Consider the following 16,940-nt stretch of genomic DNA (forward strand, 5'->3'; position numbering starts at 1 on the left):
TCCTTTCTCTCTGTCTCTCTCTTCCCCTCTTGCAGCCAAGGCTCCATTGGAGCAAACTTGGCCCAGGCGCTGAGGATGGCTCCATAGCCTCTACCTCAGGTGATAGAATGGTTCCAGCCACAATGAAGCAATGCCCCAGATGGGCAGAGCATCGCCCCCTAGTGGGCATGCTGGGTAGATCCTGGTTGGGTGCATGCAGGAGTCTCTGCCTCCCTGCTTCTCACTTCAGAAAAAAAAAATTTTTTTATTAGTTTTCTTATTATCAAAGTAATACATGCTCAACATAAGAACAATTCAAACATACAGAATTTTGCAACAGAAAGTGACAGCCAGGATGTGGTAATCCCATATCCAGAAATAACCATTGTTAACTGCTTGTTATGTATGCATCCAGATTTCTTCTAAGCATACATTTAATAACATGCATATAAAGACAAGAAATACAAATAAAAATGAGATCATGCAATTCGGCTTGTTCTGCAACTTGCTTTTTTCACTTACAGATTTTAGACATTCTTCTATGTTGGTACAAATAGAACTATCTTATTTTTATTAATAGCTTCTTAAAGTTTTCTTGTACAGATCTAGCAAAATTTTCTTAACTAATTTCTCAGTGGAGATTTTAGTAGACTTTTACACGGTTATATGTTTCCACTTATAAACAATGCTGCAATAAACATACCTGTGCACACATATGTATTTTTTAATTAGTGAGAGGAGGGGAGGCAGAGACAGATTCCTGCATACACTCTGACCAGAATCCACCCAGAAAGCCCACTAGGGGGCAATGCTCTGCCCATCTGAGGCTTTGCTCCATTGCAACCGGAGCCATTTTTTAGTGCCTGAGGCAGAGGCCATGAAGCCATCCTCAGCGCCAGGGGACCAACTTGCTCCAATTGAGCCACGACTGCAGGAGGGGAGGAGAAGAGGGGGGGTGGAGAAGAGGACGGGCGTTTCTCCTGTGTGCCCAAATCAGGAATCAAACCCTGGACATCCACACACCACATTGACACTCTACTGCTGAGCCAACCGGCCAGGGCCTGTACATATATATATATTTTTATACAAAGGTTTACTTCTGAAATATATAAATTTGGCATAAATATGTTCAAAGTGTAAATTCCAAGGTGCAGAATTACCTGGTCAAAGAACACACATATTTATTTTATCAAAAACTTCCAAACTCTTCTCCAAAGGAATTTATCCAATTGCACTCACATTCACAATGTATAGGAACACCCATTTCTCTACAATTGATGATTTCCTGGATATTACTTTTTCTTTTCTCAATTTATACCAATCTTGCTAATACATTTCTCTCAAATCTAGAACCATAGTTTAAAGCCCATGGAAGATCAAAACATGGAACACAGTGTTTTTACAGACAGCAAAACATTCCAAGTTAATTATAATAGTGAGATGTTTTGAATCAAAATATCACACCCCTAGATGATAGTTTGAAAACTGCTCTGACCTCATAGTTCAGCAAATCTGGTACTGTGATTAGATCACTTGCCACAGGGCTCCTGGGTGTGTGCAAGAGGAGAGGCTGCTGGCAAGAGGAACAGGGCAAGTAAAGTGAGAAAGCAAGCAGTCAGGAGTGTTCAAAATCTAATGTCATATGGAAACTAGTTTATGACAGTCCTTCCAATGTGCTGTGGACCTTTCTGTTCATACTTCTCCCTGTCAGGACTTTTCTTCTTTACTTCCGGTGCCTGAAAGCAAGCATTCACAATCCACAGGTCCGTTCTATCAGCCTCTTCTCTCTGAAAGTCTTTCCTGAAACCCTAGAACACCTCTTTCTTCAATGCCTCACTGTATCTGAACCCACAGCTTCCTGAGGACCTGTTAACATTCTGCACAGCATGCTTTCTAGAGAACATTTTAGGTGTTGAGTAAATGTTGATTGAACATTCACTGACGTGAAGAGACTGTGGTGTAAGAGAGGTGAGACTTCCCATAGTTCTCAGAAATGGGTGGAATTAGATAAAAGGAGATATGAACGCACTGGATAGAACATCTGTCTTGTTAAAACCCAACAATTCCAAACGTCCCTCCTGACTTGATTGACCCCTGCTCCTCTTCCCCACCCATGAAAAAGACTGAAAATATTCGTACTTTGATCTTAAAACAAAACCAAGAGGGAAATCAGGTTGGAAAATACCTCTTAGCAGAGGTAAAACCTTCCCCTCCCTGCTTCAGATACAAGACATTTTTGGCAAAACGAAATGGGTAAAAAGAGTAGACTTAGATGAGAAGAACTGACTCTCCAGTATAGCTTTAATAGCAGAGACAACAAATGAGGCTGGGAAGCGATTCGTGCCAAAATAGTTATTTGCACCTGAAATCCAAGGTAAGCAGTTTCTCCTTAGGGGTTGGAAGCCGCTTACATGCTTTTATGCAAATTCCCCCCTATTTCATTGCATTTCTCCCCAAGTCATAATATTAGAGTTTTAGTCAACGAATGGCGAAGGTTTCCTGACGTTTTCTCGCTCCCCTTTTCCCCCTACTCCCGACGACAGCGGCTGTCTGGCACCTCGTCCTGCCCAGGTAGGCGTTGACAGTATTTCGGCGACAATGATCACGGCCGCCGCTCTTCCCCGCCCCATGCACCTGCTCGGCGTCCAGCAGCCTCCTGCGGCCAATCCCCGACCCTGGGCCCCCTAACTCGCCACACAACCAGCTCTGGTCAGATCGCCCGCTGGACTGCGGAAGCGCCCCGACCCTCGGCTGGCGCGGCAGAGCAACCAGGGGCCAGCGCTTGCAATCACATGGAGGCCCGGGCCCGCCCCATTGGCTGCGGCCGAGCCAGTCGCGGAGCTCGCCGGCTGCGGTTGGTCCCGGAGCAGCAGCGCTTGCACGGACCCGGAGTCCATGTTACGCTTTGTCTAATTCCCCCGTTACAGAGTCATGTGCTGCTGCTCCTGTCGCCGCCGCTGCCGCCGCCCGTGGTGCCCCGGCTCGTCCGCCGCGCTTCCAGGTGGCCGCCGCGGGCGGGGCCGCGGGAGCAGGGTCCAGGGCGCCGCGCGCCTCCGCCGCCCCGCCGCGCCCCGGTGCAGCCGCCGCCCGCCGCAGGTGATGCCGCCACCTCCCGCCTCAGCATAAGCCGTGGCGCGGCGGCCGAGCTGCCTGGGCTGCCCTCCAAGGTTGGTGCGCACCTCTCCGGGGAAGGGGCCCCGGCGGCGCAGGTGGGAGCCGGAGCCGGAGCGCGCCGGCGCGACGCAGGCGTCCCACCCCGCGGCGCCGCGGCCCGAGCGGAGGCTGGTGTGGACTCGCAGCGAGGGGACGAAAAGGGGGTGGCGTGTGGCTAAGGGGGCCGGGCTGGGCTCCCGCCTCTGAGCCCTCTGGCTGGAAGGTTGCTCTGCTTTGAGAAACAGGAGTGGCGGGCGTCCGGGCCGCGAGCGGTGAGCTCCGCGGAAAGAGAGGCCGTCCTCCTCCCTTCGGCTCCCCCTCGCGCGCGCTCCTCTCTCTCTCCTCCCTCCGTCCTGTCCGAAGGGCGGGGGACCCGGGTGCGGCTCCGCTGATTCCTCCTGGAGGCGGCTGTTTGGTGTCTGGCCTTGCTGGCCTGGTTCCCAGAAGGTGAGGTCTTTAACTTACCAGCTACGCCTCGCGTCCGTCTCTGCCCGCGTAGTCTGGGCGGGGAGGTGAGGGCCGCGCCCCGCCCCCAGAGGCGGGAGGCGGGAACTGGGGGCGTGCAGGTGCACCCAACCCGCCGCGGGCCATCTCCGGCTTGGGTACCGGTATAATCCGCTTCTAGCTTGTTTGGAAGCGTGGGCACTTGCGAGCGGGACTTCTGCAGGAATCCTGTCCAGTCGCTTGGAAAGGAGTAGGACTGGGGGATGGTTGCCTAGTGAACCGTCACCTCCGTTTACTGTAGGGTCAGTAGGGGGCCTTCCTCTTCCTGGGGTCCTTTATTCGGGCTATTTCTTACGGATGAAGAAATAAGGTTTTGGTTTCTTAAAAAGCCAGCCGCAGTGAAGAAAAGCTTCTACAGGTCGAGGGGAGGAGAGGTAGGTCCCTGTTGGAGAGGGAAGGTGGGGTGTGGGGTCCCACCTGGTACACAGTTGGGGGTGTGTACGGCCGAAGGTGGGAAGGTAGGCTTTTCCGGGGAAAAATGCAAAGATGAGAGGGAGGGATCACTTAGAAGGGAAACAGAGATGAAGAAGAGGTATTGGGGAGCCCTAGCCGGCTGTGGGGCCAACTTGAGCCACTTGGGCTTATGCATGGCTCCTTCAGCTTTGCAGATGTCTTCCTTTACTCCTTGATTTTGGAAAATATTTCTTGTTGGGCAAAGAAGGCTATTAGGACATATTTTGAAAGAGCTAACAGTAGTCCCTGGCCCAGTAGCTCTCAGTTGGTTAGAGAGTTCTCTGGATTCAACAAGGTTGCAGGTTCAGTCTTCTGTTAGGGTGCATACAAGAATCAACCAATGAATGCATAAGTGGAACAACAAATTGATGTTTCTCTCTCTCTTTCCCCCTCTCCCTCCTTTCTCTCCTCTATCTCAAATCAATCAATAAAAAATAAATACAAACAGTAGTGAAGAGATAGCTGACTTCTCTTAGCAGCTTTGATAGTAAAATTCCATTTAGTCAGCATTTATTGAGCACCTATTATGTGTCCTATGCTGGGCATTGAAAGAGTCTGGGACGGGTAGGGACTTCCTGTCTGCAGTAATGGTGATCACCATTTACCTCATAAACAACCCAAGGGCACTTCCAAGTGCCAAAAATGACAGTGATTCAGACCTTCCCCACCAAAGCTGCTGGGACCTCTGTTTCTTACAGACTTTTTTTTGTGGTAAGGATCCCAGACCATAACCAGTAAATGGGGTCTTCAGAGAGCATTTGTTTATACGGTTTATAAGTACTGACTAAACACCTACCATCAGTTAGAAAAGTGTTAGAGTTGTCACCTCTCCAGTGTTTGACATTAAAAATGCAAGAGCAAGATAGGAAAGATCTTGAGATGAAAATCAGGTAGTTAAAATACGAATCTGGCAAAGTTGATTTGGAGTGTTTGGTCTCTAGGCTATTTAGAAGCCTCTTGTAAAATGATCAGGTAGTCCATGAAGCTGGGCTAAAAAATGAAACTCTTGAATTGGCACGGTTTATTTATATATTTGAACATTTTATCTTAGATTTGTCTCCTTAGTATTGAAGTGTGTGTGTGTGTGTGTACACTTTGTTGATTTAAACTTAATACCTTAGAAGTTTGGAGAGGAAACTGTCCTTAGATGACCAGTCCCTCCGTGTGTCCCATTACCACGTTGAGTAGTGCATGGTAAAGCAGTAAAAGTATTGAGCCATATTTGTATCTTTTTCTCCCTGCCAAGGTTTACAGAATTAAACAAAAGAAAAAAAAAACTTGGTCAAAAGTTGGCTTTTTTTCTTAACATTTATATTGTGTAGAGCTTTTTTATTAATTTTAGAAAATGTTGATGTGCTCATTATATCTCAGTAGCTAAATTGTTTTGGTAGCTGTATTTTAGGAATTAGTCTTAGTTCAGTCGCAGTTCTGTAGGTGAATTGGCAACGGCTATGAAAAAGTAAAGTTTTTGTCAAAACTGTGTACTCATGATCACATATGTTCTTAAAATTGTATTTGGTAAGGGATTTCACTTATTTTTCATGTATAATTGGAATTACTATTTCACATTCTAAGAAACAACAGTCCATACTAATTGAGAACTAGCAGTAAGTGATGCCCTAACAAAGAAGGAGAGGATTCTTGAACTAATGGCAGGTAAGTCAGGTACACATGAGAACACCACCAGAAGGGGACAATTGCATTTGTCTAGAAGGTCAAGGTATACTGAAGTGGAAGTGGTGTTTGGAGCCAGATAGAAGTGTGTGTTGGAGAAGCAGGAGGGGACACACAACACAATTAGGAGAAGGTTTGAGGTCTGTCATAGATCAAAAATAGTAAATAAGTTTGCCTGGCTGGAACAGAGAGCATGACTAATGAAGGAAGGTAAAGAGAAACTAGTTAGTGGAAAACTTGAACCACAAGACAGTGGTGTTAATCATTTGCCTTGAGAAAAGTGGTTCTTAACAGGGGGCGATTTTGCCTTTCAGCAGACATTTGGCAATGTCTGAAGACATTTGTGCTTGTCAGGGCTGGGAGGCAGGTGCTACTGACATCTAGTGGGTAGAGGCCAGGGATCCTGCTAAACATTCTGCAGTGCCCAGGCTATTGCCCCACAATAAAGAATTATCCTGTCTAAAATGTCAGTAGTTCCAGAGGTGAGAAACCCTGCTCAAGACAGTAAATATAAAGGCCACAGTGAAGTGAGGTCTCTGAACAGGCCTTGAAGGGAGATGGTTCTTGACATGTAGGGAAGGACATTGAGGTTAGGAAGCCAATCTAGGAGATTTCTACATTAGGATGTAGGCAGATCCTAATGAAAAGAAGGCATTTGGAGATTGTGGCAGGATCAGCTAGCAGGGAACTATAATATTGGGTAAAGTGGGGAACTAATTTTAGAGAGATCCTGGTCTAACTTTAGTATGTTTTTACACTTGCTAGGCAGCCTCTGTTTAAGCTCCCCAAGGAGCAGGGGACTTGATTGTTGTGTCCTCATTGAAAGTCTTCAGTAGGTTCTGCACAACTCTAAGTGAAACCGTATGTAACAAAGCTTGTTTTATCATAGACTAATTAATATAAACAAGAGCTTTAAGTTCCTTCAGCATCTCATCAGTGTTACAATGAAATGACTTTGAATGAAATGAGGCTATTCAAGGACCTGCTGTGCTTTAGAAGGCGTGCCATTATATCTTTGGACTATGTATATGGTTATTATTGGAGCTGAAGACTGCCTCCTTGAAACTTCCTTCCACTGGTTCTGTTCCTCTGGAACTATCCCTGGCCACAGGACAGCCCTTTTAGTGCACAAAGACAGTATGATGTCTCCTTCCTCCCAGTTAACATTTTTCAATGCAAACTAGTCCCAACTCTTCGCGGTTTTGTAGGGGACATGGTTTCTAGGTGTTTTCTCAGTCTGCCAGAATCTCCCGAAGAGTAACAGGCCTCTGGAATTGAATATGGTAATTGAGATGTGATCTGGTCAGCCAAGAGTGCAGTAGGACAACTGTTTCCTGACACCAAAGCACAGGCGTCTAATTACTGACTTAAGCTCACAAAACTGCCTTAAAAAAAAAAAAGAAATAGCAGTGGTTAGCACAGACTCATGTACAGGTTTTGGATATTAAACCTCCAGATATCTGGTGTATGAGTTGCTCCATCCTCTATTTGGGCAGATTTTTGTGTGTAAAGTTGAAGGGAAGTCTTTTGGTTTGTTTGTATGTTTGTTTGTTTTTGTCCATGTGTCAGTGCTAACCTGTTTATTTTGGTCCAGTCTTCCGGCCTTTTGAGATTTAAAATCTAGATTCTCTGCTCTAATAATATGAGAGAGGAATTGAGGTGACTGTGGAAAGCTTTGTTGTCACTACATGAAACCCAGTAGTTTGGCACTGCTGATTCTGTTTGAGAGCTGGGCTGTTGAGTGATAGGAGTGAGTTCGAGGGGTTGGGCAATCCGTAGTTTAGGGGCTTCTGAATTTGTGGCCAACCTACCTTGCATTTAGTTTTTGCTAATGTTTACTCCTGAAGTGTCCTTTTGAAATTATTTGAGTCTGTTGCAAGCTTCTGAAATCTATACTCTATCCTCTGGGATCTTTGTATTCTGTTAAGATACCTAGCAGAGAATTCTAATGTTTTATGGAAATCTGAAGCTTGCCAGATCAGAGTTGCTTTTGAAATTTGTGAAGAGTAAACAGGGTAACTGGTACTGGAAAAGTCACATATGAATTTGGTTCCCACTCAGGCTAAGGTTTTTTTTTTTCTTTTCTTTTTGCTAGTATGCCCCAAATGCTTAATGATAGCTTTACATTTAGAGAAAGAGAGAGAGAGAATTGGGCTTAGAAAGAAGTCATTTTCCCAGAAGTAGGCTTTAGCTTGTCATTGGTGTAATTTCATACTTATCAGATTTCAGTGAGAAGACATTAGGAAATTACCATTCTCAGATGTCTTTTGAAGCAGGCAGGTTAGAAATGCTAGGTGACTCATTGCCAAGTTCTTCAAGTGTTCTAGATTTCTCCAACAAACTAGATTTAAACAGACTCCTTGGTTCAGATGGCAGCTACCCAATACCGATGTTGAGAGAGCTAGCCCAGAATTCCAGATATTGCAGCCAACACGTGCAGCCTCTTTGTTATGAATGTTTATTGTGCCTCAATCCCTTGCTGCGTGTCTGTCCACATGGTACAGTGTGCCTGCTCTCACTTCCGTACTGGTCCACATGTGAAAGCTCTCTCTGTCCTCTGGCAATGAAGGACATTACTAGAAGAATGGATGTTTTGTGAATGTATGATATTTTTTGGGGGTGTGTGTGTGAAATATTTGAGAATCTTTAGATATTGTACTTTATAGTCAATAGTACAGTATAGTCAAAGTTGTATCAAAATTGAAGTCGCCTTGGGATGAGGGATGCAGTGTATCATTTTGAATAGAAAGAATTTTATTAATGGGAGGCCCAGGGAAGGTGATTTGATTAGCTAGCTGCAGCTCACACAGGGAGTGGCAAGCACTTGACTCCATCAGCATTAGAGACCACAAATAAAGATGTCTAAGGATAAAGATTTCCCTTCTGCTTAAAGATGTGTAAACAGTGGGGTCCTTCAGGTCTTATTTACATAAGTGCTCCTAAAGAAGGAGCCCACAGTGGAATTTCTAGGTTACAGACGACAGTAAGCTCTTGTGAATTATGAAATCTCTAACCCATGGGGATTTACTCCAGGGAAACCATACTGGGATATGTTAGTTCTCAGAAGATTTGCGGGTGAGTTTCTTTGCTGGCATATATGAAGTCGGGCATTAAAGGGGAAATTATGGAACTGTCATAGGATAGTATTTTGGTGGGAAAACCCAGGAAAAGGCTTCACTACTTCCACAATGTTGTCCCACTTAAAGTTACAAAGAACAGGAAATGTTAAGCTTCAACAACAACAAAAAAATTAGAAACACAGTCTTAATTGAGTTTCCACTGTGCTTTGTTCAAAGCATGGGCACCTGACTTTTGGAAAGACACCAGAGCTGGATGAGCGATGTAATGGCACTGGGAAGTGGAGATATTCCCTCTTGAATGGAGGCTCCATGAGAACAGGGCCTTGCCCATTTGTTTTTCTGATAAAAATATTAGTATTTTTAGCATCTGGAAAGAAGACAGCTGGGAGGAGATGTTTTTGAAGCCCATGAAACCCCTCGGAAAGGGACAGAGGAAATTTGGATTATTTACCTAATACCAGCAAACCTGAATGTGGTATTCCAGTTGTCTGCTTTCTTTCTGTATTGTTCTCCACTGATTTTCTGGCAACAAGAATGGAGGGCCAGGCTTAGTGCCCCACCTAAGCCTGGCCCTCCATTCTTGTTGCCAGAAGGGATGCGTAAAGCTTTATAAGACATAAATTCAGGATGAATGCAAAAAACCCATGGTACCAGGTTTTCTTTTTCTTTTTCTTTTTTTTTTTTACAGAGAGAGAGTCAGATAGGGACAGACAGACAGGAACGGAGAGAGATGAGAAGCATCAATCATTAGTTTTTCATTGTGACACCTTAGTAGTTCATTGATTGCCTTCTCATATGTGCCCTGACCGTGGGAGCTGCAGTAGACCGAGTAACCCCTTGCTCGAGCCAGCGACCTTGGGTCCAAGCTGGTGAGCTTTTGCTCAAGCGAGATGAGCCCGCGCTCAAGCTGACAACCTCAGGGTCTCGAACCATGAGCCCACGCTCAAGCTGGCGACCTCCGCATCCCAGTCCGACGCTCTATCCACTGCGCCAGCACCCGGTCAGGCAGTACCAGTTTTTCTTAATCCTGATGGGCATCAGAATCAATCTAGGGAATACATAGTTTCCCCTTCTGAAGTTGGGAATCCTCATGTGCAGAGGACCAATTTAAGTAATAGGTAGATTTTTGATTGCTGGGATGGCCTGCACGCATACCTCCCGTGTTGTTAAGGGATCAACTGTGTTTTGAAGCTGCCTGACCCTAGCCCCATACCTATTGAATCAGAATGCCTGGGAGTGGAGTTTCAGTTTGAAAAAAGCCCTCCTTGCCCCTAAGTGATTCTGATGCAATGCCAAGACCAAGAACCACCATTTTACATAGTTGTACATAAAGTCTGGGTGCTGACTGAAGACACCTTCAAAAAAGTTTTGAAACATTTGTGGTTGACAGGCCCACAGTTGGTTATGAAGATAAACAAGGAGCTTTAAGGATACGTCTATATTCTTGGAAGGTGATGACCAAGTTGGAAGATGCTGTGCAGTGTGACCTGTGGTGCCTCCCTGAGACACTGCGTCCTGGGATGAGTGCCATGATGGAGCAGCTCACAGTGCAGCGTAGGCAGCTGCTTCCAGAGTGGGTCCACGATGACAGTTGTACCAGATTGTGCAAAAAATCAGAATCAAGACAATATAGCAGGTTTTTCAGTTTTAATTTTAGTACTAGGTTTTTTCAGTTTAAAGAGTTTTTTAAAAAACATCGTGGATTGTCCTTCCTACTTTGAGAGGTTAATTTTTTTTTTCCTTTTAAGAAAGGGTGGTGATGATGTGTTTGGTTTTTTTGAATTTTTTCTGAAGCTGGAAACGGGGAGACAGTCAGACAGACTCTCGCATGCGCCCGACCGGGATCCACCCGGCACGCCCATCAGGGGGCGATGCTCTGCCCATCCCCGGAGTCGCTCTGTTAACGCCTGAGGCAGAGGCCATGGAGCCATCCCCAGCTCCCCGGCCATCTTTGCTCCAAGGGAGCCTTGGCTACAGGAGGGGAAGAGAGACAGAGAGGAAGGAGAGGGGGAGGGATGGAGAAGCAGATGGGCGCCTCTCCTGTGTGCCCTGGCTGGGAATCGAACCCGGGACTTCTGCACAGCAGGCCGACGCTCTACCACTGAGCCAACCAGCCAGGGCGATGATTTGCTTTTGATGTGATTCTTTACTCACCTAAAACCTGGCAATTTTGTGACAGTCTTCCTTTTAAAGTTTTACTAGTCAATGAAATCAGAAGTCTGGACACTGCTACTTCTCTGAGGTTTTCAAGATGTTTGTGTCCCCTTCTTGGTACTTGCTATTGGGGATGATTCACAGATATCGATGTTAGAGTCTATTATGAACATTTCATTTCTTAAAAGTGATATTTTACCTTTCTCCTTTGCTTGCTGGTAATTGTTAGGAACTTTGCCAGAGAAGGCTTCAGTTCCCCAGCAACCCATAATTCTCGTTGCTAAATCTCAGCACCAACAGATCACCAGCACTGATGAGTTCTACAAAGCAGGATGAGGAAGGAGCCCACATGCAGGACAACACTTCTCTTTGAAGGATATGGAGCACCAGAAAGCTGCCTCTCCAGCTACCACCCGAGAGACAGGACAGACTCATGCCCATCACCGTGGGTGTAAAAGCAATAAGTCAACATTCTCTCTGATTGCTCCCAGCCTAGTTCTAAGCAGTGTTTGAAAATTCAAATTCTTTGGAAAATAGCCCCCGTGTTGCTTTCAATGGCACACTAATGGATAAGCTTTTAACATTAGTTTGTTGTCAGATATAACTAGTTTTTTTAAACTTAACTGGTCAAGAAGTAATTGAGCAATTTTTGGAATACCCAAAATTAATAATAATAACTATTTATTTGGCATTGACTGATGTCCAAACCTATGCCTTGGAATTTACATACATTCTCCATTTTCAAAACAATCCTGAAAGGAAGATATGTTTATTCCCACTTTACAGATGAGGTTACTGAGGCCTGAGAGGTTATGAGATAGGCCAAAAAAAAAAAAAAATCACACAGAAGTGGTATAGGTGGGATTTGAAACTAGACTTGTTTATTTCAAAGTCTATTATCTACTGTACTCTTCTAATTTCTCTTTAAAAATTTTTATTCATTTGATAATGCCTATTGATAATTTTATAGAAAGAATAAAAAGGAGAATCAGATTTTGAGGTGTAAAGGTACCTCACACACAGCTCGTGAAGTTTATGCTCCTCATTTATGGATCAGACCTGAAACCTAGGAAGGATATGGAGCCGGGAAGAGCAGAGCTGTAGTGGCGCCCCAGCCTTCAAGCTTCTGGGCTGTGTTCTTGTCAACACATCGTGGTGTTAGAAAATATCAACCTGTCGGTAAAACCGCTTGAGTGCAGGTTCATCTTAGAATTGAGAGGGTAATCTAAAATCATTTGTTTTGGTGCTTTTTCTAGCCTATTTTCTTTTACCACCAATTGGTGGTAGAATATTATACCTAATTAGGTCTGACCCTACAATAACTACTGCATATAAATACATAAAGATGTAGTTAATATTTGTTAAGGCTTATGTCCAAGTGCTTGCTAATTAAGTGCAATACCAAATACACTGCTCACAAAAATTAGGGGGTCAGGGAACGTGCAGATACTCTAATACTTTAAGCCTTTTGTATAGTGCATTTTCACCAATGAAATTTGCATCTCACTTGCATAATCAAACTACTTTCTTTGACTTATCATTTGCTTTTCTTATGTTTTTGTTTAATAAAAAAATCAAATGCTTATTTTTATCACTTCATATTCATTTTGAAATATTCCAATTTTTGTTGAGCAGTATATATTATATGCATTCAAAACAATCATTCATATTCTCTAAGTAAATAATAAATTATTAAATATCCATATATCTGTATTATATATTTATAGTCTGTTTTATTTATAGATATATTATGCTCACCTAGAATCATTTCAGTGGAGTGAATCCTTTTGTTATAGTTTCTACTTGAAGGGTTTTATTTTGCGTACTAGCATTTGGCCAGTAATGCAGCATGGGTAGGCATTGGTCTGCAGTGCTGCACTGCTTGCACAAATGCATCCTTCTTTACACACATATAGAGAAACTTTCCTCTTTAACTTAGTTCTTTTCAAATACATTTTTTTCTGTTATGAAACATTTTTCTTTTTGCTTAGTTCTATGTTTTCTTTATAGATTATTTGTACCTGGAAAATTCTGTATGAAGAGAAACTTTATAATTCCATCTATAATTTCTGTACTAGCCAGAGACAGAGAGAAAGAGAAAAATTTACATTGGATATTAGCTGTGGCCCCCAGGGGTCTCAGGCAGACAGCAAACACTGCCTGAAATGGGCCTCCCGTGGGATGGTTTATGGCAGCTGGGACTCAATCGCAGGGCAGGGTGATCAGGCGGGAGTGGGGATAGACCTGTACCAGACTAGAAAATGCAGGTGCTGCCTGACCAGGCGGTGGTGCAGTGGATAGAGCGTCAGACTGGGATGCGAAAGGACCCAGGTTCGAGACCCCGAGGTTGCCAGCTTGAGCACGGGCTCATCTGGCTTGAGCAAAAAGCTCACCAGCTTGGACCCAAGGTCACTGGCTCGAGCGGGGGGTTACTCAGTCTGCTGAAGGCCCGCGGTCATGGCACATATGAGAAAGCAATCAATGAACAACTATGGTGTCGCAACGAAAAACTGATGATTGATGCTTCTCATCTCTCTCCATTCCTGTCTGTCTGTCCCTGTCTATCCCTCTATCAGACTCTCTCTCTGTCCCTATAAAAAAATGTAAAAAAAAAACCAAAAACAAACAGAAAATGCAGGTGCTGTCTAAAGAAGGTCTGTTTAGCAGATCTACTCAGTAGCCAATCGTTACCATATGGGAATGTGGGCCAGTCTTACCAGATCTTCTGATTTTTTACTGTCAGTCAGAAATCTGTATGATGACATTAAAGTCTCCTGATTTTAAAATGTTGGCTAACTCAACATTTTATAAATCCTACCTGCAGACCAAACAAAATGGCTTTGTGGCCTGGATACAACCTGTCAGCTTTAGCCTTCAGAGATAGGAAGCCCTTTAGTGGCCTGGTAAATGGAAGTATAGTACTTGAATAAAAGCACAATACAATTTAAAAACTCAGTTTAAGATAAATCAGAATTTGACTTCATTATTTTGTGCCCCCCCCACCCCAATACCACATCCAAACTGAGAGCCCCATACTTGTAATGGTAACAATTTCTGTCCTTTAAAATTGGTATGTTATGTATAGGCCCTGGCCAGTTGGCTCAGTGGTAGAGCATCGGCCTAGCGTGCAGGAGTCCTGGGTTCAATTCCCGGCCAGGGCACACAGGGGAAGCACCCATCTGCTTCTCCACCCCTCCCCCTCTCCTTCCTCTCTGTCTCTCTCTTCCCCTCCCGCAGCCGAGGCTCCATTGGAGCAAAGATGGCCCGGGAGCTGAGGATGGCTCTGTGGCCTCTGCCTAAGGCCCTAGAATGGCTCTGGATGCAACAGAGCGATGCCCCAGAGGGGCAGAACATCGCCCCCTGATGGGCATGCCGGGTGAATCCCGGTTGGGCGCATGTGGGAGTCTGACTGCCTCCCCGTTTCCAACTTCAGAAAAAAATACTAAATAAATAAATAAAATTGGTATGTTATGTATAGAGTGGATGCACTTGAAAGGGTTGTCTTGCCTGAGGAATAATAGACTTCAGGAAAAATATGTAGAGTATGAGAATGAAGCATCTAGCAGATGATACTAGTATACGGGGTTAGGTGGGCCCAGTGATAGAGAATGAAGGGTAAGTGCCACTTGAAGGTGAAGAAAGAGATCTCGGCCTGACCTGTGGTGGCGCAGTGGATAAAGCGTCGACCTGGAAATGCTGAGGTCGCCGGTTCAAAACCCTGGGCTTGCCTGGTCAAGGCACATATGAGAGTTGATGCTTCCAGCTCCTTCTCTCCTCTCTCTCTCTCTCTCTCTCTCTCTCTCTCTCTCTCCCCCTCTCCTCTCTAAAATAAATAAATTTTAAAAAAAAAAAGAAAGAGATCTCTTATTCTGGGAGATAGGGAAGGGGAAGATTGATTTATATCTTTTTTTTGTGTATATTTTTTCTGAAGTGAAAAGTGGAGAAGCAGAGAGACAGACTCCCACATGTGCCTGACCAGGATCCACCTGGCATGCCCACCAGGGGGCGATGCTTTGCCCATCTGGAGCGTTGCTCTGTTGCAACTGGAGCCATTCTAATGCCTGAGGTGGAGGCAATGGAGCCATCCTCAGCGCCCCAGGCAACTTTGCTCCAGTAGAGCCATGGCTACGAAAGGGGAAGAGAGAGATAGAAAGGAGAGAGAGAAGGGTGGAGAAGCAGATGGACACTTCTCCTGTGAGCTGTGGCTGGGAATTGAACCCAGGACATCCACACGCTGGGCTGACGCTCTACCACTGAGCCAACCAGCCAGGGAAGATTGATTTATATCTTAAAGTTGACTTAGGGGTAATAGAGAAGAGAAGGAGAATGAAGAGGAGTCCTTACATTTATTTATTTATTTATTTAGAGGCAGGAAGGGAGAGAGATGAGAAGCATCAACTTGTTGTGGCACTTTAGTTGTTGATTGCTTTTTCATATGTGCCTTGACCAGAGGACTCCAGTTGAGCTAGTGACCCCTTGCTCAAGCCAGTGATGTTGAGCTCAAGCCAGCAACATTGGGCTCAAGCCAGTGATCATGGGGTCAGGTCTATGATCCCATACTCAAACCAGCGACTTTGGGGTTTCGAACTTGGGTCCTCAGTGTCCTGGGTCAACACACTATCCACTGCACCACCACCTGGTTAGGCCTGATAAATATTTAGAAAGTGCAGAATGTATGTGAGTGGGCAGAGTGCTATTATTTTACCATTCCTAATGTGTGTAATTTGTGTTGTGGCCTCTGAAAATGGAGAATTGTAATGAAAAAGGGAAAGGGCTTATGGCAGAAAGGAGAATATAGAGGAAGAAAAAGAAGATGGGGACTATAGAACAGCTGATACCAAGATGAACCAAGAAAGTTGGAAAATCTCTGCATTGTAGAAAACTGGCCAACATTCATTTCCCCCCAAACTACAGCATTGTCTGCAAGGGTATGCATGGCAGCCCCCAGCTCCCAGATGGCTCTGGATACCAGCTTGTGGACAGCTGTGTGCTCAGTGCCACTTGGAGGAGCCCTCACAGCCCCTTTGGGTGACACTACTGGCAGGATGTTGTATCTGTCCGATCGGGGCACACTGGTTAGAGAAGAGTGTAAGCTGAGTTTCAGCCCCTCTCCCTGGCTGTGTGCCCGTGTAGGACACGACCTCAGACCTGTATTGTGACCTTGCTAGTGCTCCTGTCTTTAGGTTTTATGTACTCTTCTGTGGAAAATCCTTCCATTGTTTAAGTGTAATTTGTTGTACATACACCTACTCTAAGAGAAAAGAGGTGATATCTTAGCAGATCTCTATTATTTAATCTCTAAACTGCTAGCCCAAGAGGGGATTTTAAAAAACATTTTTTGTTTTAAATTGTCCCTAGTATATAGCACATTGTACCTGGAATTTCAGCATTTTCTGAGAAAGAAACCTTTCGATTTCATCAGCGGGTTTTATTCGACGCTTCAGGACTGTCATCTCTGTGTGATCTGAACCCTGTGCTGCTCAGCTGGTGTAACTTTACATTGTTAACACTTTGGTTGCTTTCAGAATAAAAATAAAATGCATTTTAAAAATGTGCCCCTGCATTTGTTTAATGCGGTAAGGGTCTTTGTTTTTCCTCATTGTGGAAGCTGGTTTGTGGTATTGAGAGAATGGGTACAGATTTGCTTGCTGTTGCTGGGAAGAAGGAAAATTCTTCAAATTCCACTGTTTGTCCTTCTAGGGACTCTAGTCCAGAGATAGAAATCTTGGAAGATCCTATCAGGAAGTGAAACTTGTAAATAGTCTTTGTGCCCCGGGCCGCAGACCGGTACTGGTCCGTGGGCCATTTGGTACAGGTCCGCAGAGAAAGAATAAATAACTTACATTATTTCCGTTTTATTTATATTTAAGTCTGAATGATGTTTTATTTTTAAAAAATGACCAGATTCCTTCTGTTACATTTGTCTAAGACTCACTCTTGATG

The 16,940-nt window shown here is 44.6% G+C and overlaps 1 protein-coding gene and 1 non-coding gene across 9 annotated transcripts in view; one reads left to right on the forward strand and one right to left on the reverse strand.

The window, feature by feature from the left end:
* Positions 1–585: 585 nt before the first annotated feature.
* The window catches only part of LRRC8D (leucine rich repeat containing 8 VRAC subunit D), a 123,275-nt gene continuing 106,920 nt past the window's right edge, over positions 586–16,940 (forward strand). For 2 of the 8 annotated variants that reach the window (XM_066268619.1, XM_066268621.1), the window contains exon 1: positions 586–3,146. The gene's annotated coding sequence lies outside the window, so the exon portion shown is untranslated. The other 6 variants (XM_066268618.1, XM_066268612.1, XM_066268613.1 and 3 more) reach the window with 4 other exon arrangements.
* On the reverse strand, positions 10,889–10,964 carry TRNAS-GCU (transfer RNA serine (anticodon GCU)). Its single transcript has one exon. It is a non-coding gene; the product is annotated as a tRNA-Ser (tRNA).

The sequence above is a fragment of the Saccopteryx bilineata genome, chromosome 3, assembly GCF_036850765.1.
Source record: "Saccopteryx bilineata isolate mSacBil1 chromosome 3, mSacBil1_pri_phased_curated, whole genome shotgun sequence".
Lineage (NCBI taxonomy): Eukaryota > Metazoa > Chordata > Mammalia > Chiroptera > Emballonuridae > Saccopteryx > Saccopteryx bilineata.